Source organism: Ambystoma mexicanum, chromosome 6p (assembly GCF_040938575.1).
Source record: "Ambystoma mexicanum isolate Mex_15411 chromosome 6p, UKY_AmexF1_1, whole genome shotgun sequence".
Lineage (NCBI taxonomy): Eukaryota > Metazoa > Chordata > Amphibia > Caudata > Ambystomatidae > Ambystoma > Ambystoma mexicanum.
Window position 1 is genome coordinate 1,257,217,124 of NC_090935.1, and position 27,798 is coordinate 1,257,244,921.

At 43.9% G+C, this 27,798-nt stretch overlaps 1 protein-coding gene across 1 annotated transcript in view; it reads left to right on the plus strand.

Annotated features, from left to right (window-relative positions):
- LOC138510819 (protein prune homolog 2-like) overlaps window positions 1-27,798 on the plus strand; it is a 715,504-nt gene that overhangs the window by 494,322 nt on the left and 193,384 nt on the right. The window lies entirely within an intron of this gene.

A 27,798-nucleotide genomic window follows, 5' to 3' on the forward strand; every position in this document is an offset into this window, starting at 1 on the left:
TTTGCCGGCCGCCAGACAAAGCTGAAAAAAGTATTTTAATATTGTATAAATCTTGACATTTTATATTCCACTTAAAGAATCATACATACATATATACATATATAAAAAAATGTCACTAAGGAAAACATTGAAACATATTAAATATTAAATCGGAGTTAAAATGGATAACTGATATTTTACAATATCTTATGTACATCTCTTGTTCATGTGTGTCTGTAATTTCGACCGCTTCAGTAGTAACATTCCTTGTACATAACAAATTCAAAGAACATTGATTAAATTGTTAAACAATTTAATGTTAAAATCTTTTATCTAACACAGTACATCTTGATAAAGTTGATTTAATGATTGTTGACCTTACAATATCAGTTGAACTATGTGAAAAGATATGGTTAATCGTCTGATTAAAATTTCCGGGCCAGTACTCAGAGGTTGAGCGTAGACTGAGCCTGCTGCAGCCTGTGAATTTGGCAAGATTACAGAGGGAAATTGCGGAACACAATAACTCAAATGAACGATTGAGTATGTCCCTGGGCTTGTACAATACTGAAGCTCCCAGCTTTTCTGAGTATTCTGGACACAGTGACTCTGAACTCGAATGAGAGAAATTAACAAAGAATGATTGCTCCGATTTCCCCTTTGATGATAATGAGATGCGTGGTGAAGAAGCCTCTAAAGCTGGTTTGAGCTCATTGGCAGCCTTAAACATTATACTGTAGTCTTTCATTAGGCTGTATGATACGTTGATGCTGGAAGTAAGAGCCAATTCATTGGCTCTTGTGGAGCTAAAAATCTTACTACAATCTTAGCCAATAAAACTCCAGGAACATTCTTTAAAATGTGCAAAACCGGACAAAGAACTGGAAATAAAAGGCTTGATGGATCCCCCTCTGGAGGAAGTGCATTTAATATCAACCTCAGCTGTCTCGATTGGAAATAATGTGGAAATGGATCCTACTGTCACTACAAGTTCTGCAAACAGTTCATTAGGTGGGAATATACTGAGCAAGAAAACTAAGAATATCAAGGGTACAAAAAGGTGAAATTCAAAGGTTCTAGAAAGTTCTTGAGTGAACAAATACTTGCAGCAAAGATTGGAATAATGAGAGATGTAGAAGAAAATAGAAAATGATGTAAACTCAGACAAGTTCCCCAAGAGAAGGACAGGTCGCCAGGAGGTAACTGTGGCAACCTCTCAGCAATACAGTGACTCTAAAGACAAAGTGAATGGGACGTGTAGTCAATTTAAAACAAAAACCCTGCCAAGAAGAAAGGAAAAGATCCAGGGGATTCCTAAAGAAGACCCTGGGCATGGAAATGAGGGCTTCTATTCACATTCACCTAAAAAACCCAACAGGGGGTTGGATTCAATGTCACAATGTTCTGTTGCATGGGATGACCAGGGGAACACAACCCCTCGAAACACAAACCGGAACGAGGAAAATAGCCCTGTGGAGAAAGACCAATTCTCAAATTGCCCAATTATTTTTTAATATATCTTCGAGGAGGAACGTGAACTCCCATTGAACAGATTAAGGATTCTTCATCTGCTTTCATCAGTTCTGGAACTGTCGTTTATATCTTCTTCGGATTTGTAATTTGTACATTTATATGACAAACACTGCAAAGGCAAGTGTGCAGTGTATTTCCTATAAAAAATAGTGGAAAATCTTGTTCATTCCCACCAAGAAGACTTCTTGTTAAAGGGCTATGAGAGCTGCTATATTAGGAATGCTGATCCAAAAAGATGGAATGAACTAAGAAGGAACCTGACTGTTACCCGCCACTTTGAGAACGACCATCGCAGGCATCCTTACAGGAACTCAGCTTCCTCCGGTTGGGAATGGCTTGCAAAATCACTCCCACATCTTCCCCACCACAGACCTGGATTCTAGGATGAAGATACTAAGCTGGAACTCTCGTGGCTTCATTTCCTTCATACGAAATCCTCATGTGGTACGTAGTCAAGGCTATGTCTTACTACAAGAAACTTGGCTGTGTAAGACTCCAGTGCTAGATTGATTCATGATAAGTGTGAAGTCTGCAAGGAAAGGAGATAGAGGCTGTCCGATGGGGGGTTTCTTAACAGCCATTAAGACCTGTATAAGGCGTTCTACAAAGAATTGATTTTGCAAAACAGAGGCAGTTTTGGTAACAGAATTAATTAACGAATGTAAGGAAAAACTGGTACCATGGTATTTTAAATCCTGTTTTCACTGTACTAGTCATGATGGTTGTTGAAATCGAAAAGATTCTGATGCAGTGGCAGCGCTTGCATCTGAATAGCCGATAATTTAGGATGGGATTTCAACACAGTGTAATTGTGAGATGGCTATAGCCTGTTTATTTGAGGAAATGATAAATTCTATTTTGATTGAAGATAGCCCAGATATCAAAAGAAGTACGTATGGGAAGGTTTGGTCATCCCTATTTGCAAGATGGGGTTTTATTCAGTGCAATCAGTTATTCGATGAGAAATGGATAACCACTCCAACATGGCATAATTTGGGTAGAACCTTTACAATAGATTATCTGTTTGTGTGTAATGTATCTGTTCCAAACATATGTAAATTTGCAATAGTGCATTCAAGCAAGAGTGATCACAAAATGCTTAAATTATTGCTTGATCTGGGACAGCATAAGAGTGAAGTGGAGGGTGGCCCAACTAAGCTTGTTGTAAAAGGGAAAGGAAAATAGAGTTGGGCAAGTGGTAAATGGCAGAGGAGCTACCAAGCATTTGGCAAAGTGGTGATCTTCCCTATCTGATGAGTTAAAGGAGGACGTCACAAACCCAACAAAATTTCAATTGGTGTTAGGAAAACTGAGCTATGTAGAAAAGGGAAAAAATCTATTTAAGGGGGTACTGATACCATGCCATTGTAACCCGTTTGATAAGGTAATAAATGAAAAGAAATACTGCGGAAGGCCATTAAAGAGCGTGTAAATAATAAAAAGAATTTACCAAGAGCTGAAGTGACACACAAATCAGAAGGTCTCAGACAGGTGTATAGAAGATGGTTTAAAATATATGGATTAGAAGCATATATTAAGAAAAACCGGGACCTCTTCAGGAACATTATCAAAAAAAGATGTGTGTGAAATAGGGAGAACCTTAAACAGAATGAGGGAGAACCAAGCCGTCATCCAAAGTTGTTGTGTCTCCAAGAAACATTTGGTTGATTACCTAACCCCAAAATTCAAAGCGGAAACGGATAATGGGGCAGCATCTCTAGATAATCATTCAAAAGTTTTGGAGGGATCATTAAAATTCGATAGACTAGATATAGAAATAATCATTAGTCAGTTGAACAATTCCAGAGCTAGTGGTCCTGATGGAGTCTCAAATTGCACGTATAAAGAAAATCTGATTTTGTGGGCTGACATACTGTTTAGACACTCCACACATATTGTCAAGAGTGCTACCTGTCCAAACTCTTGGAATAGCGCTTTGATTGTCCCAATTTTCAAGAGAGGGGACAGAGGTAAGCCAGAAAATTACCAGCCCATTGCTCTCATAGACTCCTCAGCAAAGATGTTTGTAAATCTGTTGCTTAGGGATTTAAATGCATGGGTTGAGTCAAATAGAATCCTAAGCCTACTTTAGACTGGCTTTCGAAAAGGGGTTGGGACTACTTTCAGTGATGTAACTTTAAGTGCGTGCATATCTCACATAGGTGGTCAATTTGGAAAATCTTTGTTCATAACGGTGATTGTTTTGGAGGCAGCGATTGACAATATGAACATCAAGAAATTGTGGGACAAACTAACAAAGTGGAAAATCGACAAGGGCCTTCTGCAAATGCTACATTTATTATACTCTGTAAATTCAGTAAGGGTGAGACTTAATAATTAGGGTAATATATCTAGCACAATACCAATTGGAAAGGGGGTGAGGCAGGGCTGTACCTTAGCTCCCACCTTTTTCAACCTGTATTTGGCAGATCTCTGGGAAGAAAGTAAGAATTGGGAAAGTTATTCTCTGAGATGGAAAGGTCTAAGAGAAAATATATTGGCATATGCAGATGATCTGGTACGTGTAGATTATACACAGAAGGGTTTACAAATATTGTTGTAGGAAGTAGAAGGCTCCTTTACAACAATGATTTGAGGATTAACCCTGTGAAATCCTTTATAATGAGCTTCACCCAAAAACGCAACATCAAGTCCTTTACGTGGAAATTAAATGGAATGCCGGTTTCCACTGTGGAAACACTTAGATATCTGGCCTTCCCAATATCCTCCAAATGTTCCTCTATCATTCAGAGGAAAAACTGAAGGAAAAGGTATTATCATGAATATCCCTAATGAAAGTTGTGAGATCTAAACTGTGTATGTTTTAACTAATACCCTTAATTGAGTGCATAATTTAAAGGTTACAGCAATGCTTCTTTATGGCTGTGAGAGGGTATCTTTTAAAAATTGGAAATTCTTAGACTCACTTGAGGGAATGATAAAAGGGCAGTCTTGGGGCTCCTAAAATATACCCTGATCAGTGTAATTTGCATTGAACTAGGTATTGTCATGACGGCATCCGGATCAAGCCCATCAGCCCCGGGAGCAGGCATCCAGACATTTACAAAAACCCCAGCAGCCCCAGCTAGGGGCTGTCTGGGTTCGGTCCTGGCGCCGTAGGCACCAGGCTCATAATAAAAATCAGTCCTGGCGCCATAGGCGCCAGGCTCATAGACATTACTTACCTCATGCAGACCATGCTGCAAATAAATCCAAGCCAACGTGAGTCCTGGATGGGACTATTTTACTACAGGGACTATTTTTTACTTGGGTGTGGTCCTGGGGAACTTCTTTCCTGGGACTACTTTGGAGGCTATTTAAACTACGCCCGAACAGCAGCCATGCTTTGTGTTATTCTGCATCCAGCAGCGTGACTCTCACCGTGCCTGCAGCCAGCATCCAGTCTTCTGCCACGCCCGCGTGCCTACAGCCAGCATCCAGTCTTCTGCCACGCCCGCCTCGAATCTGGAGCTCCTAGAATAAAGAGGAAGAAAAGGACAAGGTTAGAAAACGAACTTATTTGAAATTCCTCACCTGAGTCCGGATCCATTAAATCTCCTGACCTGGAAAGTACATCAGTCCTGCACGCGTCGCTTCGCCAGCTCCAGCACGGCGCCATACTCACCAGTTCTCACAGCATCTTTCGATCCGGCACTGTCTCCATCATTTCTTCGCCGTACTCCGGCACCTAGGGGCACAAGAATAACAAGGTGAGCCAAGGGAATCAACAAATACCTCTTACCACCATAGACTTACCTGATTTACCACCGGCGGTATTATTCTCCATATCTTCATATGCCGCATCTGTAAAGAGGGAGAAAAACAACACGTTAACGCATGCAATAGTTACCGGACAGCATTGGGTAACACAGACTCTTACCTGAACGGCAGCAGCAGCTACGAGACCTTCTTCTCACAAACTCAGTTGGAACTTAAGGAAGGAAGGGGACGAGTGAACATCGGGCACATTGAACTCTTTGAACTTGATACTTACCAATCCCGCATGGGACTTCAGAGTCAATGCCTACCGGAACTCTCCCAACGCCTTCAAACCAGTGAAGTAACTGGTATCTACGCGCCCCTGCAAGACACGCAGGATGGAGAGCTCATCTTTTACAAACATAAGGTGAGGTTACTAAGGGGATATCGGAGGTGATTAGTGGGGGAGAGCGAGAACAGTTTGGAGGCCATCACTAAAACCCACAGGTGGCTAATCCCTGTCTCCACTTGCAGGAAAATACCTCTTCGGGTCCAGCAGACAAGACTAGGCGGGCCAGTCCAGACAGTCATCTCTGCACTACGCATCACGTTGTCTGAGACCGCAGCTGTCCGGGTCCGATTGACACCCCTGTGGGGTCCAGGTGAGCGTAACAGGTATAGTATCTTGGTGGGCCATATACCAGAAACACAGCCTATCACTCCTATACAAGTTAACATTTGCAGAGATACCAAACTTGGGTTTCTATTTGTTTGAGTGCCTAACCAACTAATTGAATCCAAATCCATTTCTGAGGATGTTCCACTAGCGTTGTACAAGGTTTGAAAAAATTACAACGATTAAATGTAGTGAATCTGACTACGTAAAGAAGAATAAGATCTGGCAATGGGACAAGAGCACAGATATGACGGATTTGGAAAGATTGAAGTGGTACAGGCATAAACAACTACTCTACATCCCTAGGTCAACACTGAGATCTTAAATTAAAAAAATTCCCCTGCAAAAGCTAAGAGGCATATACCTCAAATTTAGTTTAAATGTATTACCAACGTTAGAGCTAATTGGACCTAGATTAGAATTATCAAGAAGTTTATGTGGCTGTAGAGCCTGTGGAGCTGTGGAAATAGAATCCCTATTCCATTTAGTACTTGAATGTACTGTATTTGGAGATGACAGAATCAGATTATTGGGCCCCTTTGTGCACTCAACAGAAAATATTCTGACTCCACTGTTATGGGAGAGGTTGATGACACCATCAAATCAATCTTTGATATTAGCCTTGAGCAAGTTTTTAAAAATAATTTTTGAAAAAATTCAAATTGATTGTACAGCAGGGGGAGAATTATTGGCAGAGATTTTGGGACAAAGCTTAGGTAATTGAATTTACTCTAAAAATATGTAGATTTCTTTTAATGAATTTGAATTTCTTTTCTTTTCTTCCTTTTTTCTTTTTTCTAAGATTAGATGTATATTGGTGTTATCACAAGGAATCTGTTATGAAATAGAGTGTAAAAAGTTTCAATGTAAACTGAAACACAAATAATAAATACACAAACACTGTGTACATGTACAATTTCAAAAAGGCATATTTGAAAACTGTACCTTCTAAACCTTCAGAAATGTTGCAGGGAGTTCCAAGCATATTGATTAAATTGTGGCCCCTTTAATCCGTTGTAATGATATTTTGTTTCACCGATTCCATTTTTCGCTTAGCGGCTAAAGTTTATAAACAAAAATATACACCATTCATATATTGAATGGGTTTATGTTATTCCATGATAAATTACATTTTTCTCAAGGTTTCTGCGATAAATACATCAAGGTTGTTGATCTAATGCTTTGCAATTTGCTGACAGCATTGCAACTTATTTTAAAAATAAGTTATCTCAAATGTAAAAAGGATATTGTTAATTAATAACTATTAGTATAAATAAACACATTATCACTTCTCATAACTCGTCCTCCAGACTGGTTGCAGTAGAAGAATAGTACGTTGTTGAAGTTCCAGGCTCTGCCTATATAACAGTAATTGTAATAATAAAGATGTAACATAAAAAAAGATGGTCAATATTGACTAAGAAGCCTACAAGCCAGTTTGTATCAAAAGCTAATATTATACATAACAATATTCAATATGTTTTAAGTTGAACTTGAACAAATACATATTTTGTATAGTCTCATCTGAAGGAATTGTGCTCTAGCATCTTGAAGCGTTGTTTGTGCTAGATGGAATTACAATAATGATCTCAGACCAAATAATTGGACAGACTCAAAGAATATGGCAAAGTACTACTCTATTATCAATTTAATAAAGTGGGGTGATCTCACAGATATGGGACTGATGCATGCACACTCGCATAGAACCTTGATAACATGAAGGTCTTATACCCCAATATGTGTCATCTATGACGTAATTCTACGTGGCAAAATACAAAACCTATTGAGGGAAGGGATTGGTTTAAGGGAACATATCCACCTATAAAACATATAAGGATTAGTGCATCATTGGCTACCCCTTGTCTGTAGTGCGTGCCTTGAACTACCTCTAAATATGTATACTACTGATTATAGCGGACAAAACATCAGTGGATTGGTCTATGCTACATTGCACTTGAGGTTGTCCCTCGACCCCACTGATTGGTTGGCATACTATCCTAACCTTGGACTTTTGGCTCTTTAGCAGCACATACGTGAAATGAAACCTAGGTGTTTGAATACCATCAGACTACTCCCCATTTTACAAATTAGTTCATAATCTCTAATCTGCAGGCTATCAGCCTAAGTCTTTCATTTGTAGTTTGACCTTGTTGCCTGCTCACTGTCCTGGAACATTCAAGGGAGTGCCAGCACTCCACTATCTTAGCTTAAGGCTGTAATGAATAGCCTTCATTTTCGATTTCTGGGTCACGCGTGAAGAGACCACAAACTTGTCCATTCAGCCTTCTATTTACTGATATTTGATTTAATTATGCAGGGTGTTGTTGTGCCTCTTGGCCTCTAGAGATTTGCTCACTCTGTTTCATATGAACTTTGTATGCTTTTAATTGACCGTCTCACAGATGTTTTCTTCCTTTTTTTTTTTTTCTTTTTATTAAAACACCAGCAATCTTACAGGACGCCGAACTTTTGTTACTACAGATTCTCCCGACCTTATTCCTCTTTTTCAAACAGGTTGGTCAGCAAGTCATAAAAAAAAAACATCGGCTTCATTTATGAGGCTAGAAAAAAGACTCCATTACCATTGCAAAGATTTAAGTAAGAAAATTCGTTACAACCAACAATCTTGTTCTGATTCTAGTGAATCCGCAAAGGTTCACGTTATTATTCATTTTGAGACAGCATTCTCGTTTAGATGTAAAGAGTCCAGGAAGTCCACTATTGCACAAGTTAGTTTGACATTATGACCCGCAATGGCGTATGACCACCAACTCTGATCATCAGATTCCACGGGTCGGAAGTCTCCTAGATGGCGTATTCGCCGTGAGGTTATCGCAGGACATCCAGTTATTAAGTGTTCTAAGGTTTCAATTTCGACCTTGCAAAAGCATCAGAGATCGTTGTTTACTTCCTTAAAATGCCGGCGAAATTGCATCTCCGTGGTCTTCAAAACGTTTAGGTGTAGCATCAAAAATTGGTCACGATTATGTTGCGATGGACAATTTGATAAATAGCAACACTGGACATTGAACTTGTGTTCACTTATGCCCGATTTCAATGTAGATGACATCGTCTGTCGCAAGTCGCGATTCTGAATCCAGCCCCAGGACTCAAACTTCTTTTTAACATATTGGGGTTGTGAAATCAAATCGGCTAGAGGTAAATTAGCATTGGCTAAGACTGCCTCTAACGACGATCGCCAATCGTCTAGGAGACTTGGACTCTCACGACCTGAAATTTGTTCAAAGGTTCGATACGACGGGGTGAAGGGATTCAATTTCATCTTTTGCAACACCATCAGTGATTTCCACATAACACAGGTATGGATGGAGTTTAATGAAAGTTCATAACGGAGTGAGCTCATTGGGGTGTAAAGTGGCAGCCTCAGTACCCGGCGCCAGAATATGCCTTCTAACTTCTGCCAAAACTGGGGTTCGATGTTCCAACACTATTCAGACCCAAAGGTAATTGCCGGGAGAACCTTTTGGGCATAAAAAATTAGAACTGGGGTGAGCGTGAATTTTCCATAAGACTTGTTTATTTTCAGGCCTTGGATACTGAATTGCGTCATTCGATTAACGAGGTCAAGCTTCCAATGGTGTTCTCTGAGAGATGTATTGAACTTAATCCCTAGATCTCTGATGGAATTTACCAAATTTAGGGGAGTACCATTGATTTTCCACTGGAAGATGTTAGACTTTTTGATTCCTGCGGCCCCAGTGGTCATGATCTTAGTCTTTTCTGTATTTAATTCAAGATCATTCATGCTAAGGCACTCATGTAGCTTGGTTAAGAGCGGTTGAAGACCAATCTGCGTAAGGTCCATTAAGACGAGATCATCGGCATAAGTTATACAGTGAATTTCCGTGTTTTTGATTTTTGGCGGAAAGCAACAAACAGATTGTAATTGTATCGGGAGATCAGAAATGAACAGTTTGAAAAGTTCAGCAGCCAAGGGGCAGCCCTGCTTCACTCCTTTTTCCGTGGGTATTTTCTCTGATAAGTCGCTCTGATTGTTTAAGCGTATCCGTATGACGGTGTTGGAGTGTAGGGCTTTTATTGGTTGCAGCAGATTTTGAGGGCAGTTCCAGTTTGACATTTTCTGCCACAACTTACCTCGGTTGACGCTGTCAAAGGCCCCCCGTAGGTCAATGAATGCCAAGTATAGTTTTCTTTTTGCCTTCAAGGTTTCAAGTTTCAATGAGTTTAGTATCAGTAGATTAACTTCTACTCCGACTCCCTTGGTGAATCCAGTTTGACGGACGTCATAGATCTGTTCTTGCATAGACCATCGGACCAATCTTTGGCGTAGGAAAGAAGCAAAGATCTTTCCGATGGTATCCAGCAGGGCAATCGGGCGATAGTTGTTGGGATCAGCCCGACTGCCTTTCTTGTATATAGGAACGATGATTCCTTCTCGCCAGGACTCGGGAACCAACATTGAAGAAGACAATAAAGAGAACAGAGCTTCGATGAAAACTGACCATTGACCGATGTTTTGTTTTAACATCATGTTTGAGATCATATCAGGCCCTGCAGCGTGGGAGCTTTTCAGTGCTCGTATTGCAACCATGATGTCATCCACAGGGATTTGCAAGTCCCACGAAATTTGATTGCTTTGTGGATCAGAGGTTGGTTCGTTCCAGGGAGCGCAAAAAATGTTCCTAAAGTGCGCCTCCCATTTGACTGCTTCAATTTCATTTGACAAAGACGCAGCGTGTCGTGAGTTTCCTGCATTCAAGAATGCCCATATTTCATGTGTGTTCTTTTGAATCAGTTGTTTCATTATTGACTTAGCTTTGTCCTGTTCAATTATAATTTTTTGGGATTTCAACCAATTCCTGTAGTTTTGTCGTAATCGAATTGCAGCATTGAGATCGGAGCCACTCATCTTTATAAATGAAGACTTTGTCAAGGCTCTTATGTCTCTTCGCATTAATCTCTTTTCAGTTGTGATCACTGTTGACGAAAGATGCCTGTGTGAAATGCCCATCACCCTGTCGGACACTTTGATGGTGATAAAGGCGACAAGAAGTGGAGCGTAATCGACAGACGGGACAGCGTTTTGATTGAATAATTGTTGGCTCATAGTGTGGATTTGAGAGCCATTGATCCGCAGTCGATTGCCCCCTGCGTTGACCAGTAGTGGGGTTACATAAGTCGTTGTATAACGTGTCCACTCGAGCGTACAGGAGAAACGCAAGAGGTCATGGTCACTATTTTTCATCTTACATACTACCAGATTCAAGTCCTGGCAGAAAAGATTTTCGGATACCCAATAATAGTCAATTATCGACCGTGATTTTAAGTTTGACCAAGTTGCACAGGGAGGTTGATCTCCATTCACATTGCCATTAACCATTTTGCAGTTTTGATTATGCAGTGGAAGACTCATGATTGACCTCTTGCAGTTACCTCTTCGGTTTGTAGTGGCATAAAGCACTGAGTTGAAGGATCAATTTTGAACCATGTACAGTTCAGATCGCCACAGAAAATTATAGAGATATTCGTGTAGGTCATCAAGGCTTCATCGATCAACTGTGTGATAGAGATTAAGAAAGTCTTTGTACTAATTTTGTCAGGATTCCAATATCCGTTTAAGATTAGCATATGATTCCGTGAAGATGTATTATCGTCTCCGGTCCGCAACAGAACACCTTGAACAAAAGGGTTAGGACAGCAGGTATTCACAATTGACCACCAGGGATTGATTTTTATGAGTGTCAGGAGACCTGAGGAAGGTCTCCCTTTTGAACTTTTAATGGCTGGGTTTAGTAGGGAGACGTAGCCATCCCTTGATGGGGCTGCACTTAGCCAGGTTTTCTGGAGACATATTACGAAGACTTTTTCCAAAGAAATATCAAAGCTGTTGAATAAATGAGAGTATCCTCTGGTATTCCAGGATAAAAATTCACACAGTTGGGCACTTCCAACCGGTTGTGGCTAATTATTATTCACTAAATTCGATGGGTTGTTGTAGGCATGAGTGAATCGCCTTTGAGAATTAATGTCGCCTTGGCGTAAATTAGCAGGTGATTTCATAGTTTTGCGTATCTCTGCACGTCTATCGTTCTGATACTCATGGTCCTCAGATCTCGATCTCGTCTTTTCAGGGCTTGAGTGAGTAGAAGATGGTTCAAGGGTTATGTCAAAGCCGAATACGAGCAGTTGTTCGGAGGCCTTCAAAATAGTGTTACGAACCGAGGCAGAGACAATGTGAAGAAGAACCTGGTCACAGCATTTCTCAGTTGAGTACTCAACTATTTTTATATCATCAGAGATGATGGTGCGAAGTAGAGGAATACAGTTGAAAAGTTTCATCACGTTGCGACAGTTCAGGTTTAGTTCTCCATCGTCAGAATGGAGATTTTGTAATCGCAATTTACAGTTTGCAGAGCTTGAACTTTCAGCTCGATGGACACGAGATGTATAGTGTGTTTGTTTGCTTTTTTGAACAGTGGTTTGTTTTGGGTTCATTTTTGAGATCACTGTCGAATTACGAGCAGGTAAACCTTTGAATCATTCCACTTCTTTGTCGCTCGTCACATCCCTTTTTGTGGATTTTGCCCGTTTTTGGTTTCCTCTTGCATCATCATTGGTCGCCTGATCGTGGAGCTCTGCTTGCTCGGGAAAGTCATCAGAGTAGGTAGATAGGTCACATAGGTCGGTTACAGACCCAGGAGACCCAGCCATGGAATCTTCAATTTCTGATTCAATTCTTCCTCGTTTTGTGGAGGTGCAGCTAAACGACGATGTGTTTGAGACGAGAGGTCATCAATTTCTTTACCTGGGGGAATCTGGGAATTGGAGATCTCTTTTCTGCTAAGAAGCCCAAGTTTTGTCACAGGCACCATGTTTCTGATATATTTCCTTTGTTTCATGGGACCTTGGGCTCCTTTAATGCTTATACTTCCTTTTGTTGATATCGAGTCCTGTAGGTTATTATTCCTTGCTGGCATTTTTGAGGCAGGCTTCAGGTTTGGAGCTATTATTTTCGCAATTCCCTCAAAAATTCCAAACGAGACCAAGGGAGTAGCTGGGACTAAGCTTGGATTTTCACCAGGCCTTTGTTTGTTTGCCTGAGAGTCTTGATCAGGAAGCTCAATTGTAGGGTCATTCACAATTTGTGGAGCATTTTCAAGGTTATTTTGCAGAATGTCAGAGTTTAGTTCATTTTCGTTTAAATGTAGAACTTCTTGTGGAACAAGACCGCCAACGGCTTCGTCTAGGGTAACCATTTGCGTGCCATTTTTTTAATAATTTTTTTAACGATTGCTTTTTGCTTCACATTCATTTTACTAGATTAAGAAGCAAGTTGTGAATTAGTTGACATGTCGTTATGAATCGAGGAGACAGTTGAGTGTCGCATCCATTTGACAGCTTCGAGTAGACCTTCAGACAAAGTGTCATTCTGACAAAGATGTCGAGCGGCTAAATCACTCAACCTTTCTTGCCAGCAAGTTGTTTGGTCTGCTTCACGTAGTAGCTGATTCTGAAGAAATAGATTCACAGATTCAAAGTTATCAATTTTTTCTTTTAATGATGATATAAGTGAAGACTGATCTTTAAAAGCTTCAAGAAGGGATTCATACATCTTCAGGAATGGCAGCAACGCAGTTGATGAGGCTGCAAGAACGTTGTTATAAATCTGCATACCTGCTGCCGACGAGAGACTGGGTTTAGAACTTGTGCCGGTGTTCTCGTCTGTGTTTGAATGCGTGCTGTTTACCGTGTCGGAGTGAGAATCACTTGTTAAGGATGTATTTACCACCAGGATCCCATGTGAGTCTTTCAATTAAATAGTTGAAAGTGGACGTGCACATACAGTTCGTGGTGTACTTGAAGAGGCATTTCCGTTTCGTGATCTGTGCAATTTTATGTGTATGGCTTGCTGAGAGGCATCCTCAATGGCATTTTTCCTAGCAGCCTCAATACTTGGCGTTCTCATCTGAGACCCATGTGATAAGGGTATATTCTGGTTTCCTTTAGGTCGTGTTTCATTACCATGAGTACATCGGTGCGTGCTGAAATCCAGAGATGGCTCCGAAGAACAGGACTTGTGGGTGGTTCGCGGCACTGCCAAACGGTCGAGCAGAAAAGGAAGTGACTTTTCCGTCGTCACAGTATTAGCCGATTGTTGAATTGCATTTGAGACGTTTTTTTTTTTATTTCGTAAGGTTATATCTGGACTTTGGAGTAGATTGTACTTGTCTAAGACCACCTGGCTCGTGGCCTGATTCTTCACCCGAGGCTCATGTTCAATAACACTGCTTGCCGCAGAGGAGGTCTCCGACGGCGTTGCGGTAATCACATGCCTTATTGTCGAACAAACTGCAGAAGAGCTCTCTGGTGATTTTACACCATTCGCATGCAAAGCAGAAACGTTAGGCCCAGGCCGGAGCCCGGTGTGATGCAAAATAACGTCCTCATCTTGTGAAGCCTCCATTAGTTCAGCATCAGTACAGTCAAAGGGTGAGAAGAAAACATCAGCAGTTTCAGGGGTAAGTAAGGACGTCTCTTTATTTGCCGTAGCAGGCAAAGGGGATCTATATGGAACAAACGGTAAGTCTTTCTGAGTGAAAAGTTTTATAGACTGCTTGCTGTGTGGGATGATGCATTTCTCAACATTCTGGGCTGCCTCGGCCAAGATGTTTCCCAAGATTGGCACCTCACTGGGTGCCATGATCAAACAAGCATTGAATGTTTCATGTCCAGACTGACAGACAGACAAGCGTGGGCTTGAATCGCACTTCTCCCCCCCCCCCCATGAGAGTCCAATTCTTCCGACTCTTCCGTGAATGCGGGAGCCGTTCCAGGCGCCACCGCAATTGCAAGAATGTTAGGGTTAGTCGGAGTAAATGAGGCGAATGAGGCCTCTGAGGAAACAGGGGGGTCGTGGGTTAATGATGGTGAGACGCTTACCTTCGAGGTTTTGACGGTCGCGTCAGCTTTCAACACGGTCCATGGGTTCAGCACGTGGCGTTGCTGCAAAGTTTTCCGCCTCAGAGCGGGACCCTCGTGGCCCGTGGTCGCCGTCATTTATATCACAGTCCCGTAACAGCCCAGAGCAGACTGGGGACTCGAGCCGAACTCCACGCCCACAAAGCGTTTTTAAGCACAACCACAGACGCAGGACTCTCAGAACTCTCTCAAGACTCTCCCTCATAGTGCAGCTCCTGTGGCAAAAAATAAACGCAATAGAGTCCTGTTGTGCACTTCTTATTTTGCTCGTTATGAGGGGCTCTGCAGTTTATGTGATGATATTCGTCCTTCCTCCTTACCCCTCCAAACACCGCCAAACACTTTCGATACACTTCCGCTTCGCTTACGCGAATGCCGGAAGATTTATGCAGCTGAAAAGGCGAGGTGTAAAAGGGGATAAAGGGGCCGCGTTCACACAGCAGCAGATCAAAGTCTTTCCAGGAGTGACACCGCCAAACACTTTTGCTACACTTCCGCCTTTGTCTGTGAAGAATTTACCACATTCAGAGCTTATCCATATACTCCCTTTGTGCTCTGTGCTTATCCTTTAAAAATACCATACTTAATTCGGGGCCAACCTTGACTCATTGTCAGTTCTGCACAAAGAGCTGTTTTTCTGCGTCTCCTGATTCTACAGCCTTGGCCTGTCTCTGAGGTTGCTTGCTTAAGTTCACCATGAGCCAGCGTCGATTTTCCTACTACGCCCATCCTTGCCACATTATATATTCCTCTATATATCAAGCTCCCATTGCATCCTGCATCGAAGGACCACCAGGAACACCGGCGTGCCTCCTCGCCATGAGGCGATAAAGGAGACCGTTACATCGAAAATTAACTAATCAGCAGGTAAGGCTTGTAGGTCTTAGGGTGCCTGCAGAGTGTGGATCACTCATGGCACTTTTTTCATATTTTGCCACAATCATCATCTAAATTCCCCTGGGGACCGCTGATATGGCACCTATGGTACAAGGGTGCAGTTTCTGTACAAAATGTACTGGTAGCACAGTTTGGCTTTAACTATAATTGCTGGAGCATTTTCTCTAAGATGGCCAATACCATCTGTCCTCTGGGAGTGCCTCTCCTGCCAGCCCTGCAGTGACTGCTATTGGCCAGGCTGTGGCCACATAAAGCCAATCAGGGTAGCCAGCAGGCTTAGCCAGCCCCTGACCCAAGGCCCACCACTAGGCCCTCCTTGGCCTGGCCCCGTTCATTGCATCCTGCATCGAGGGACCACCAGGAACACTGGCGAGCCTCCTTGCCACAAAGCGACATCAAAGGAGACTTTTACATCACAAATCACCCAATCAACAGGTAAACTCTGTTGCACTTGGGGTGCTTGCAGAGTGTGGATTGCTTGTTGTGCTTTTAACATTGTTTGCCACAATCATCATCTAAATGTGCAGTTTCTGAGCAATATGTACTGGTAGCCCAGTTTGACTTTAACTGCAATTGCTGGGGCATCCACTCTTAAGATGGCTGACGCCATCTGTCCTCTGGGAGTGCCTCCCCTGCCAGCTCCACGGTGACTGCTATTGGTCAGCCAGTGGCAAAAAAAGCCAATCAGGATAGCCGGCACACTAAGCTGGCCCCGTACCCAACGTCCACCACTAACGCCCCTGTCTGGGTCTTGAGGGCTTGGAGGGCCCCTCCCACCCCAACAGCTCCTCATACCCCACCAGCTGCAGCATCATGGAACAGCTACCCAGCATGCATCCAGCCAGCCCACTAACTTGTGCCTCTGTAGTTTTCGCCCACCAATAGTAGATGTGAGTGATGTCCTGGACTTTGTTATGCCTTCTTGCTAGCTCACACAACAGCTGAAACTAGGTGTGCCTATACCGTTCAGTCTTTTCTATGCCTTACTAGAGCCATCTCCATAATGCATCTCTGTGCTTTTGGTGAAATTTGAACCCTCGTGTGTCTGTAACAACCATTCACACCCATTGTGCATTGCATTTCTGTGCTTTTGGTGAAATTCGAATCCCAGTGTGTTTGTAACCACTCCTCACCCCCATTGTGCATTGCAGTTCTGTGCTTTTGGTGAAATTCGAACCCTGGTGTCTTTGTAACAACCCTTCACCCCCATTGTGCATTGCATTTCTGTGCTTTTGTTGAAATTTGAAAACTGGTGAAACCTCATTCTTGGGGTTCAAGTGTTTCTATTGAATCTGTTTCTCGCTTTAGACTACTAGACCACCTGGTGAGTTAATTGGTGCTGTGCAGTCCCTCTAGCTTCTATTCTTATCTCTCCACCACCCATGTGGCACTCACCATCTCCCCTATCTACTCTAACTGCTATACTATCACCAATCCTCCCTCTCTCAAGAAGTCTGGAAGAAAAATGTAAAAAAAAGACATCTTGACCACCAACCTCGGTATACCCATTGCAGACACCTACGTCAGCGCAACTTTCAGACATATTGTAGTGATATCCTTTTTTTTGTCCCCTCTCCAGATATTTGGACTCCTCATCTTATCTATGCTCTCTCTCTTCACACATCCTCACCCATGAATGGTGGCACTAGATGGGAAGTACTCTTGGTGGGCTTCTCATCATCCAGGTGTATCATTAATGTCTATCGCAATGGAACTATCATGGCTCAGGGTCGCAACCCAGCTTCCTCCTTTTTCACCAGCGCTTGTCCCTCATCAACTTCCGTCCTCCACCTGCTACTCCTTCTTTCTCTCTACCCCCATCCTCTGACTGGTGTACCTTGCCACTGTGCCTCTCATCGGAAAACCTTCAAAGGTAGTGTCTGACTGCAACTAGCCGCGCATAATGCACGCTCTGCTATCAAACACTCTGCCGACATCTGCCTCCTCCTTGAAGACCTTGACCAAGATATCCTCGCTCTCACCAAGACATGGTTTAAGGCCAGCTCATTCACTGATTTTGACTCCCTTCTCCCTGTTGGCTACAAGATCATCTCCAAACCCTGCCCTAACCATGCTGGTGGTGGGGTTGCCCTGATCTTCCCTGAGTGGGTCCCTTCTTCCCTCATACCCACCCAGCCAAACACCTTCTTCGAGAGCCTGGTCTGCAAGCTGGTCAACTCTCCCACTTCCTCCCTGGCCATTGCCACTATCTACAGCCCGCCTGGCTCTAGCAGCCTGTTCCTCTCAAAATGGGCTGTTTTCTCCTCCTCTCTCCTCACATCCAACTCTTAACTCCTTCTCCTGGGTGACTTCAACATCCATCTTGACTCATCATTCACAGCGTCTGCTCTCTTCCGTGACCTCTGCACCTCGCTCTCTCTCTCCATTCTCCCTTATGGTCCTACCCACTCAGCTGGACACAATCTCAATGCCTTGATTCACACTGATCTTCTGTTCTCCCACCCACTCACCACCCTACTCTCTTGGTCAGACCACTCCCTCCTCTCCTTGCATTTGGGTCCTCTCTGCCACCCGACCGCGCCCCCCCCCATCTGCCAACCTTGTTCACGTAAATCCTGCCGATGAAAGATGTCAGATGCTGCCTTTGCATCCACCTTCATCCCCCCAGTACCCCACCGCAGACTACCTCTGATGCCGCTCTCAGCAACCTCCATATTGCCATCACTAACACTCTCGACATTCTTGCCCCAGTCATGAGGATCCGTCTGAAACATGCCACCAAGTGTAACACCTTGTAAAACTCTGTACTTGCAGCCCTGAAATGCAAGTGCAGAGCTGCTTAACGGAAGAGGCAGACCTCAGGCTCACACTCTGACAAACTGGCCTGTCGCCTTCTCCAAAGACAATACCGGCTTTCCATCCATTCCAAGAAAAGGGCCCACATCCAGGCACGCATCTCTGGTGCTTCCATAAAAACTGCTGAACTCTTTAAAATCTGCAAGCAACTAGCCAACCTTTCAGCAGTCTCCACCTCACCTCTTCCCTCTGTGTTATTATTCAGAATACACTAGTAAAACACCAATCAAAGGATACAGATGGGTAACCAAAAAAGGATACACTCGAGACGTTCCGAAGTCCCTTAATCTGAAGTGGAACGATGTCGTCAAGTGGAACCTTCCAACTAATGTCACTCTCTGACTAGTAAATTCGACAGTCAAAGAGAGCTATTAGTGGAAAGGGCGTAAATGGAACTATACCACCAGGCTGTTGAAACAAAAGGGACACATTAGGACCTGAACTAGGACCTAAATGGCAATAAGCGACTATCTAGTGTACACTAACCTGTTGATCAGGACAGCCACCAACTGATTCCAGGCAGTCAGCAGGTAATCCAAAGGAACAACGACAAGGAAGGAAGTTAGTAGATTAATCTAACCCGAACGGAACGAGGGCCACACTAGAGTCGTTTTGGTGCATACAGGATAGCGTCCATTAGTCTAATGCACAACTCTCCAAAGAAAACCCAGAAGGTGGAATGAGGTGGATATTGTTCCAGGTATAGGAAATTAAATGCCCTTTTTGAGGTATACTCAGTTTTGGATTTGCGAGATATACTGCTCTCACAGTTAACCTTAAATGAATCCAGTATAACCAGGAAGTAGCATTCTGTTACAAAGTAAATGTGGTATGGCAAAAGCCAGCTTGGGTAGTTTGTCACAACACTTGTTCTTAAGCTAAACTTGCGTGGAAGTAGGTATTACAGGTAATATGAGAGTCTCAACCTGAGTAGCAGAGAAGCTGGAATGGAAGTCAGACGCTGCCTGGAAAAACAGCTGATGGCTCAGAGAGAAGCTGGTGCTGGGAGTCGGACGCTGCTTGAAGAAAGGCTGATGGCTCCGACAGAAGCTGGTGCTGGGAGTCGGGCGCCACTTGAAGAAAGGCTGATGGCTCTGAGTGAACTGAAGCGGGAAGTCGGATGCCGCCTGGGAAACAGCTGATGGCTCCTGTTGCATAAGAACGCGGAGACAGGAGGTTGCCGGCTGGGGAACAAGCGGCTCTGAACTGAGTTGAAACTGGTAGGACACCGCAATGGAAGGCGGAATCAACAGCTGTTCGGTGAAATGGAGCGGCATTAACTCCACGCTGATAGAAGCTGAAAAACTGAAGTCGCAGGAAACACAACTTCAACTCCGGAACGAATAACGATCAGAAGCGCCGATCGCCCGGAAATGCTGTGTTAAATACTCATCACATGGCTAATGCGTAACACGTACACAATACCCCAGCAGGTACACATCACGTTATAGAAGCCGTGTGTGTTCCAAACATAAACAAGGCTGATACGCCTGTAAATAAAAGAACGTTGTAGCATGAGTTGTTGGACGTGATACTTTCTCTCAATAGTGGCGCTTACCAGGCAGCCTTCCAAACAGTCTCCAGCCCGTGTAGAATGGCCTGGCAGTTCTGAAGGCTGTGTGGGTTGGTAGCACTGAGCGTTTGGGAGTTAAAGCAGACGTGCCAGTTGTAGAAGGGCTGACAGGCATGACACTCTCAGACCCTCTGCAATGCACTGGCCACTCACTACACTGCAAAAACTCTGGACATCCTGCGCACTCTCTCTTCCTTCTCCCCCTCCCTGCCTCCCATCCCCTTGCTACCTGTGGCCTCCCATCATCCCCCTGCCTTTCTCTCCGCCTTCCCTCCTATCACATCCGACGAGTTCACTAGAGTTGCTGATTTCTGCAATCACTCTCTTTTGCGTCCCCTTCTGAAAAAAACTTCCATCGATCCTTTGTTTCTGCCTAACTACCACCCCATCTCTATCACTCCCTTCCTTGGGAAACTCTTGGAGAAGCTGGTCTATTCCCAACAGGCCCAGCATACTGAGCTTGTTGGTTGCCTACATGACCATCAGTCTGGATTCCGAGCATCTCTTGATTCTAACTCTCCAGCTGTTCTCATTCTGCTTGATCTCGCCTCTGCATTTGATATGTTCAACCACTCCATCCTCATAAAACTGCTCCACGATACCCTTGGTATCTTGGAGGGGGCACTGGACTGGCTGACCTCCTTCCTCACTGATCATCCCTCCCAGGTTACCCTGGGCTCTTTCTCCCCTCCCACCTCTATCTTCACCTGTGGCGTTCCCCAGCGCTCCAACCTTTCCCCCTGGCTCTTTAACATCTATCCTGCTTCGCTTGCACACCTAAATTCCACTTTCTTCCCTTACTTTCAGTGTTATGCAGATGGCACACAACTCTTCTTCAAACTTCCCTCTGATCCTCTCCTTACGTCCTCCATCATTCCTGACTGCCTATCTGCCATCCAGTCCTGGTGTGCCTCCAATGATCTCTGCCTTAACGCCAGCAAGTCTGAGATCCTTCCTATTGGGACTCCTGCTCCCTCTTTTTTCCCTTCACTCTGGCCACCCTCTATGGGCCCTTCCCCTTCTCCTTCATCTGAAGCCAGAAACCTTGGTCTAGTCGGAATCGAACTACGGGATAATGCTCGCCCAACCGGGGGGACTAGGCTCAAATACATTTGCTAGAAACCAGCCACGGTATCGCCCCAGAAACTAGACTGTCAGTAAAACAAGAGAAAGAATATACCTACCCAGTATGGCAACCTGACACATAAAACAAAACTACAAGGATTAAGAGACATATAACCCATTAACCAAAACCTCACATTTCTGCATACTTAATTCACACAAAAACCCACACAACCACCTCTCTCACAGCAAACCGCACATACTTCACCACACTGCAACAACAAACAATCAATGCATAGATCACAACAGAACGTGAGGACTCGCTTCGATCCTGTATGCACTCACAAGCTCAGCGCACAGTAAAAACCGAACTGGAGCTGCCAACAGTACACCACCTTCTCACTTTCGTACACCCACTAACCCACCCCCCACCTCTTTCTTTACAGATCCGCCTGAGTGCTATATAAATACCATTAACATCTTTTACTCCTCTTTCCTTCTTCCCTCACATCCAGGACCATGCCAAGCAGGTCCACTTTCAACTCTACCTCCTCAAAGGAATCCTACCTTTCCCCACTTTCCCCCATAAGCTCAATGTCTCTAGAGCTCTGGTACTCTCTGGGCTGGCTGGACTACTGCAACAGCCTCTTCCTTAAACTACCCTCTTCCTCTCTACGTCCCCTCCAGCTAATCCAAAATAGGGCTACAAGACTTATCCTTGGCCTCAAGCCCAAGGATTGCATCTCTCCAGCCCTAAAATCTCTCCACTGGCTCCCATTTGCTGCAAGAATCAATGTCAAATTTGATTTGATTTAAAATTTGTATTGCGCATATTGTCGTGAATCTCGCCCGGTCTCACCTGAGATCGCTTCTTGCAGGGATCCGCGGGAAGATTCTTCTTGCGGGCAGATCGGGTTTTGTACAGGCCGGCACGAGTCTCTTCTCACTCCAGCGTGCGTTCAGCGTTCCAGGATACTCGCGGGTTCAGGACGTGCAGGAAAGAAGAAGCGGTCGCAAGGATACGTGGATTTAAGGAACAGGGTGGAAAGGAGTGGGAATAAGGGTCCAGGAACTTGGATAACAGAAGGATTCGCCAAGCTGCGAAGTACACGTCTAGTCACTACCTGTTGATAGCGGTGAGACGCGTGGGGCCGCGGGGGCGTGGCATATTTATGGGACGTACTACATCCGCCGTGAAGGCTGGTGCGAGGCGTGTCACGTGATACGGACATGTTGGAAGAAACAATGAATGCAAGCCCCGCTGCGATAAGGACCAGGAAGTCCAGTAGGGGCGTGTTCTGTGGGTCATGACACATATCCCCAATGGAAACCAAGCAACAAGCCGCATCTAGGTGCAGATCTTATGTACAGTTCGTTGAACACCCGTCACCATTCATCTAGTATTATTCAAACAGATATGTTTTTAGATGTTTACTGAAGGCTGTCCGGTATTCTATCTTCCTTAGATGATGTGGAAGACCATTCCATGCGTGGGCACCAGCCACTGAGAACCTTCTGTCCCCGAGCAGATAAATCTAGAGGTAGGGGCTATCAATTGATTTAAAGCCATATATCTCAAGGATCTACTGGGGGTATAGATTTGAATCTTATGTGAAAGGTTGTGTATGCACTTAAAGATCAAACACAATAACTTAAATTGGATTCTTCGGTGGAACGGAAGCCAATGTTGTTTCCTCCTGGATTCCGATACGGATTTTTTCCAGGGTAGTGCAAACACTACCCCTACAGCAGCATTCTGTGCTACTGCAAGACGTTGTAACTGATATTTAGGGGATCCTGACAGGAGACCGTTACAATAGTCCAGCCTGGCATTAACGAGTGAGCTTTCCGAGATTCTTTCTAGATCCAAAGATAATTATATTGGTCTTATTAGGGTTTAGCTGGAGCTTGTTGTATATCATCCACCCTCGGACTGCCCCTGCACATTTCAGAATATTGTCCACTGCCTTCAATGGCTGTTTTAGGCTCAAATAAATCTGTGTATCATCGCCATAGGAATGATACTGCAGATTAAACTGTGCCAGAATGATTAGGATGGGGCGAATATAGAGATTTAAGAGAACCATAGATGGGGAAGAGCCCTGAGACACTCCGCAGATTGTGGTCAGCATTTCAGATAAGAGAGCCCATCTTAACTTGCTGTGTGCGATTGCTCAAAAAAGAGTCGAACCATCTCAGTGCCTCTTCAGAGACATGTGCTAATTCACTCAGTCTAGCAGTCAGGATTTTTGGATCGACAGTGTCGAACACTGCCGGCCGACAGGTCCTACATAATAAGTATGCTGATATTTCCACAATCTATATTTTCCAGTATGTCATCCCTTACTTTGATTAATGCTGTCTCTGTTCCATGTCCAGGCCTAAACCCGGACTGGAATGTGTCAAAATGTTTGTTTACTTCCATATGTTTTTGTAGTTGCAGAGTGACAACCTTTTCAAGAATTTTCGTTGGCCACACCAGCCCAGCAATTGGGCGATAGTTAGCCAGTTCATGGGGATCCTAACATGGCTTCTTTAATAGTGGCGTCAGATAAGACTTTTTTAAATCCTGTGGCCCACATCCCTGTGCCAGCGAGGCATTGGCAAAGCTTTGCATAGGTCCACTCAAGAATTCAGCATGTTTCTCCGCTAAGTACGCTGGAATTGGGTCATAACTATGATTTGTTGGTTTTAATGCTTCCATTAATTTTTTGATATTCTCTTTATCTACTGGAGAGAATTTAAACTCTACATTTGGGGATGTTCCTCCTGCCGTATGCATTGGTATAACGGGACTATCTCCCCCTAAGGGTTGACTATCCAGAATAACTGTAATCTGTTCGACTTTGTTAAAGTATAATTTAACAAAATCGTTGACCATTTTCACACTGGAATGTAACCCCGTGCTAATGCAGTCGTGGTTCACCAAATTTCCAATGACCTTAAAAAGTTTCTTCGTTCTATTTTGCGCTATAGTGATCTGATTTTGTAGACTTAGTGCCTTTTTCTGTCTGATCTCCTCTTTGTAACCTTGTTAATGCTGACTTGGCTTTAATAAGGTCAACCCTTGACTGGGTTAGACCCCATCTTTTTTCGGCCTTCTGATATTTTCTCTGAAATTCTTTTACACTTTCATCAAACCATTTATTCACTCTCTTCATAGTTTTTCTGACTTTTTTTAGTGGTGCAAAGAGATCACAATTTGTCTGTAGCTGTTGCATCAGGCGCATATAATCCACCTCACCACCTGAAATATCATATATTTCTGGAATATGTGCCATCAAGTTGGCATCTGATATTTTGTCCAGATCTCTCTTTTGCAGTTGGTAATCTATAATTGATGGAGATGTAGTTTTGTGTGCGCTTGGCGTCAGCATCCAGTTGGCCTGAATCATAAAATGATCAGACCAGCTACTTGTTTGTTAGCCACCATATCTAACCTGAATCCTCTAGATATAATGGGGTCTAAACAATGTCCATATACATGGATGAGTTGTTTTGACAAAAGTCTAAGATTATGTGAATCCAAGATGCTCATTAGATGTGAGCAGTCCCCCTTTTCTGGCTCATTACGCCTAACATTGAGGTCTCCAACAATCGCAATGTTTGGCTGGTTACTTGCCTCCACCCCTAAATACGTATTCATCGCATTGAGAAACGTAGTAGCAGGGGATTGAGGTCTATAACATAAAATCAGTCTAAAAGACAAATTGGATGAGAATTGAAAGGAGCATAGTAACACCTGGGAGTTATCAACCCAATTCAAATCTATGTTTTCTTTATAAATGATAGCTAGCCCACCTCCCCTTTTTCCCTCCCTGTTTAGCATTTTAATCAATTAGGTAGACGGTGTTGGCATATGGAAATGTGATTGAGACGTCTCCGTAAACCAATTCTCTGTATTCAGCATTATGTCGGTATTAGTTGCTTCAATGGTAGCAATGGTGCCGGTATCGATGCCGGCACCATTGCTAGCGTACCGCCATACTAGGAGTTCTGCTCGCAGGTGCCCTTGCAGCCACCAGGTCTGTCCTGGTGGCCGTACCGGCTACCGCAAGCAGAACATAATGGTAGCACCGGTACCGTTATTAACGGTACCGGTGCTACCACCCTTCCCATTCCCATTGAGCCCTATCGGGCTAAATTGTGAAAATTGGGAATGGGCATGTACCGGGCCTGGCACCCGCAAAAGGTCAATTACCGGGTCCAGCTGGGCCGGAATAGCCCAGTAATTGCCCATTCGCGGGTGCCGGACCCGGATGTGAGTTTGGAGGTAGCCTTGCCGGTTAAACCGGCAAGGCCACCTCCAACCTCGTAATGAGGCCCAGTGTCTACGTATTTTAACAACAACATCGGATTGTTAAATCCGATCAGAGTTTCGTGCAGCCACAATGCCACGGACTGCTTCGGTTCTCGTGCCTGATTTGCACATTCCAAGTGCGCAAAACCCCACGCAGTCTGGGGTGTGTAGTTCGAGTGAGATCACCAGACTACACTGTGATCCGGAATAAGGAGCAGTGCTACACTCTATTGTGTGCTGACACAGTGTATTATATCAGCAATTACATTGTACGACAAGGTAACTAGACCAGCAGCCATAGAATGCTTTTGAAATGTTCAAAACAAATGCTAAATGCAACTTTTTTAAATACCTGGCTAAAATCAATAAAATACATTACTCTCAATATTTTGCTAAATACTAAATAGAAGTCCTAAATACAATCAATCATGAATAGCAGCTAATGGGACGGTAATAGTAATGCGAGGTGCAAGGAAAAGCAGAATGTATACCTCACCGCCACAGACCGCTGGGGTTCTCGCGCCGGCCCTCTAGCGCCTGATTTGCACATTTCAAGGGCGCAATAACCCTAAGCATTCTGGGGCGTGTAGTTCAAGTGAGATCACCACAATACACCGTGATCCGGAATAAGGAGCAGTGCTGCGCTCTACTGTGTACTGATCCCTCTGCATCATCCATAAGGCTCTCTGGGGCCGGGGACCATGCTATCTACAACTGGCTCTCACCAATTACTCTCTCTCCAGATCTCTATGCCCCTCCGGCACCAACTCTCTGCTTGTCAAGCGCTTCTATAAACAGCAAGCTGGTGGCTGATCTCTTTCCTCGGCTGGCTCCCCCTCTGGAACAGCCACCCCCTTCCTCTCCTTCTTGAGCCGGATCTCCTAAGATTCCGAAAGTTCATCAATACTTTCCTTTTCACCTCCTGCTTCCCCCTCTCCTCTCTTGCTAAACCCCACAGTTGCTGAGATTGGTGACCAGGTCCCCCCTGCATCCATCTGTGTCCTGGCCTCTCCCCCCAATCGCCTTTAGCCTCTGCCCACCCTCAGCACTTGCCTTTTGATGCGCACTGGCATGTGCTGTCTCACAGGCCTGCACTTATTGTATTGGTCGTTGACCACTCTTACCAAGTGATCTCTGCCAGGCACTTAACAGCTGCTTACAACTTACTCCCTAGCACTTGTCTCCATGGAACCCCTCGTCCCTTCTCTCTCTCTCTGCACTTGCACATTCTGAATGCTAACAAGGCCTAGTAGGACTGCCTCTTTCTTCTCTTCATTGTTATTATATTTGCACCTCATTCCCATGTTCCCTCCCTGTTGCCCTGTGGGTGCGTTGAAACACAATTTACTTGATGTATAAGCGCCTTACAAATGCACAATGAATCAAATCAAATCGAATCTATACGTTTGCTTTCTACCTTGCATTACTGTGTATTTACAGTTAGTGGTCAGTAAGTTACTTCATCTTCTTTAGATCCATGATTACTTTAGCTTGAGGTACATGTTACTCTAAGTGATTCAGTTACATTGTTACCTGTGAAATATTTTCATATTGTTTCAGCATAGGTTCATATATCTTATTCATAAGATCACTTCGTCCTTGTCAGATTTTACTTTAACGTCTATCCATAGTATTCATTGATGCATTCTGACATCTTGGTAGGCCACATCCTTCCATATAACATTCTTCCATGCAACATCCTTCCACACTTTCAGTGCGAGGGTACATTCGGTATGGGTGTCTGAGCGCATAACGTCTCTCATACACTCGATGCGGTATAGGAACAATACAGGAGGTCCAATTTATTGCTTTTCCTTGACTGTTCTAATATGACGGCAGTGAGGCGGTGGGAACTGGCGAGATAGCATGCACTTGCTCCTCTACATTCCCCCCTCTGGTCTTATTTTCAACCAAATTCTCTTCTTCCATCTTATTTATCTCCACTGCATCATTTATCAGCATCTTCTCTTCATCCTGCTTCTTTTTTTGGGATCCAAATCGTTGTCACCCCCCTCAGGTGACATGCATTCTTTGTGTTCATCCACACTCCAGGTCATGCGACAGCACTCTCCACATGTTGAACAGAATATTCAACATCCTACATATCTTTTCCGATCCTTGGGGTAATGGAATTTGGTTCCTGGAGGTGCAAGGATATTTTTCTTTATATTCTCACGGGTACTGGCTTCATTTTGCACCTTCTCACCTGTTCTAGCATCAATGTCAATCATTATCTTCATCCCAATAGATTTCTTGTCAATCTACCGGAACTGTCCCAATATGATCCTTATAAGACGGAAT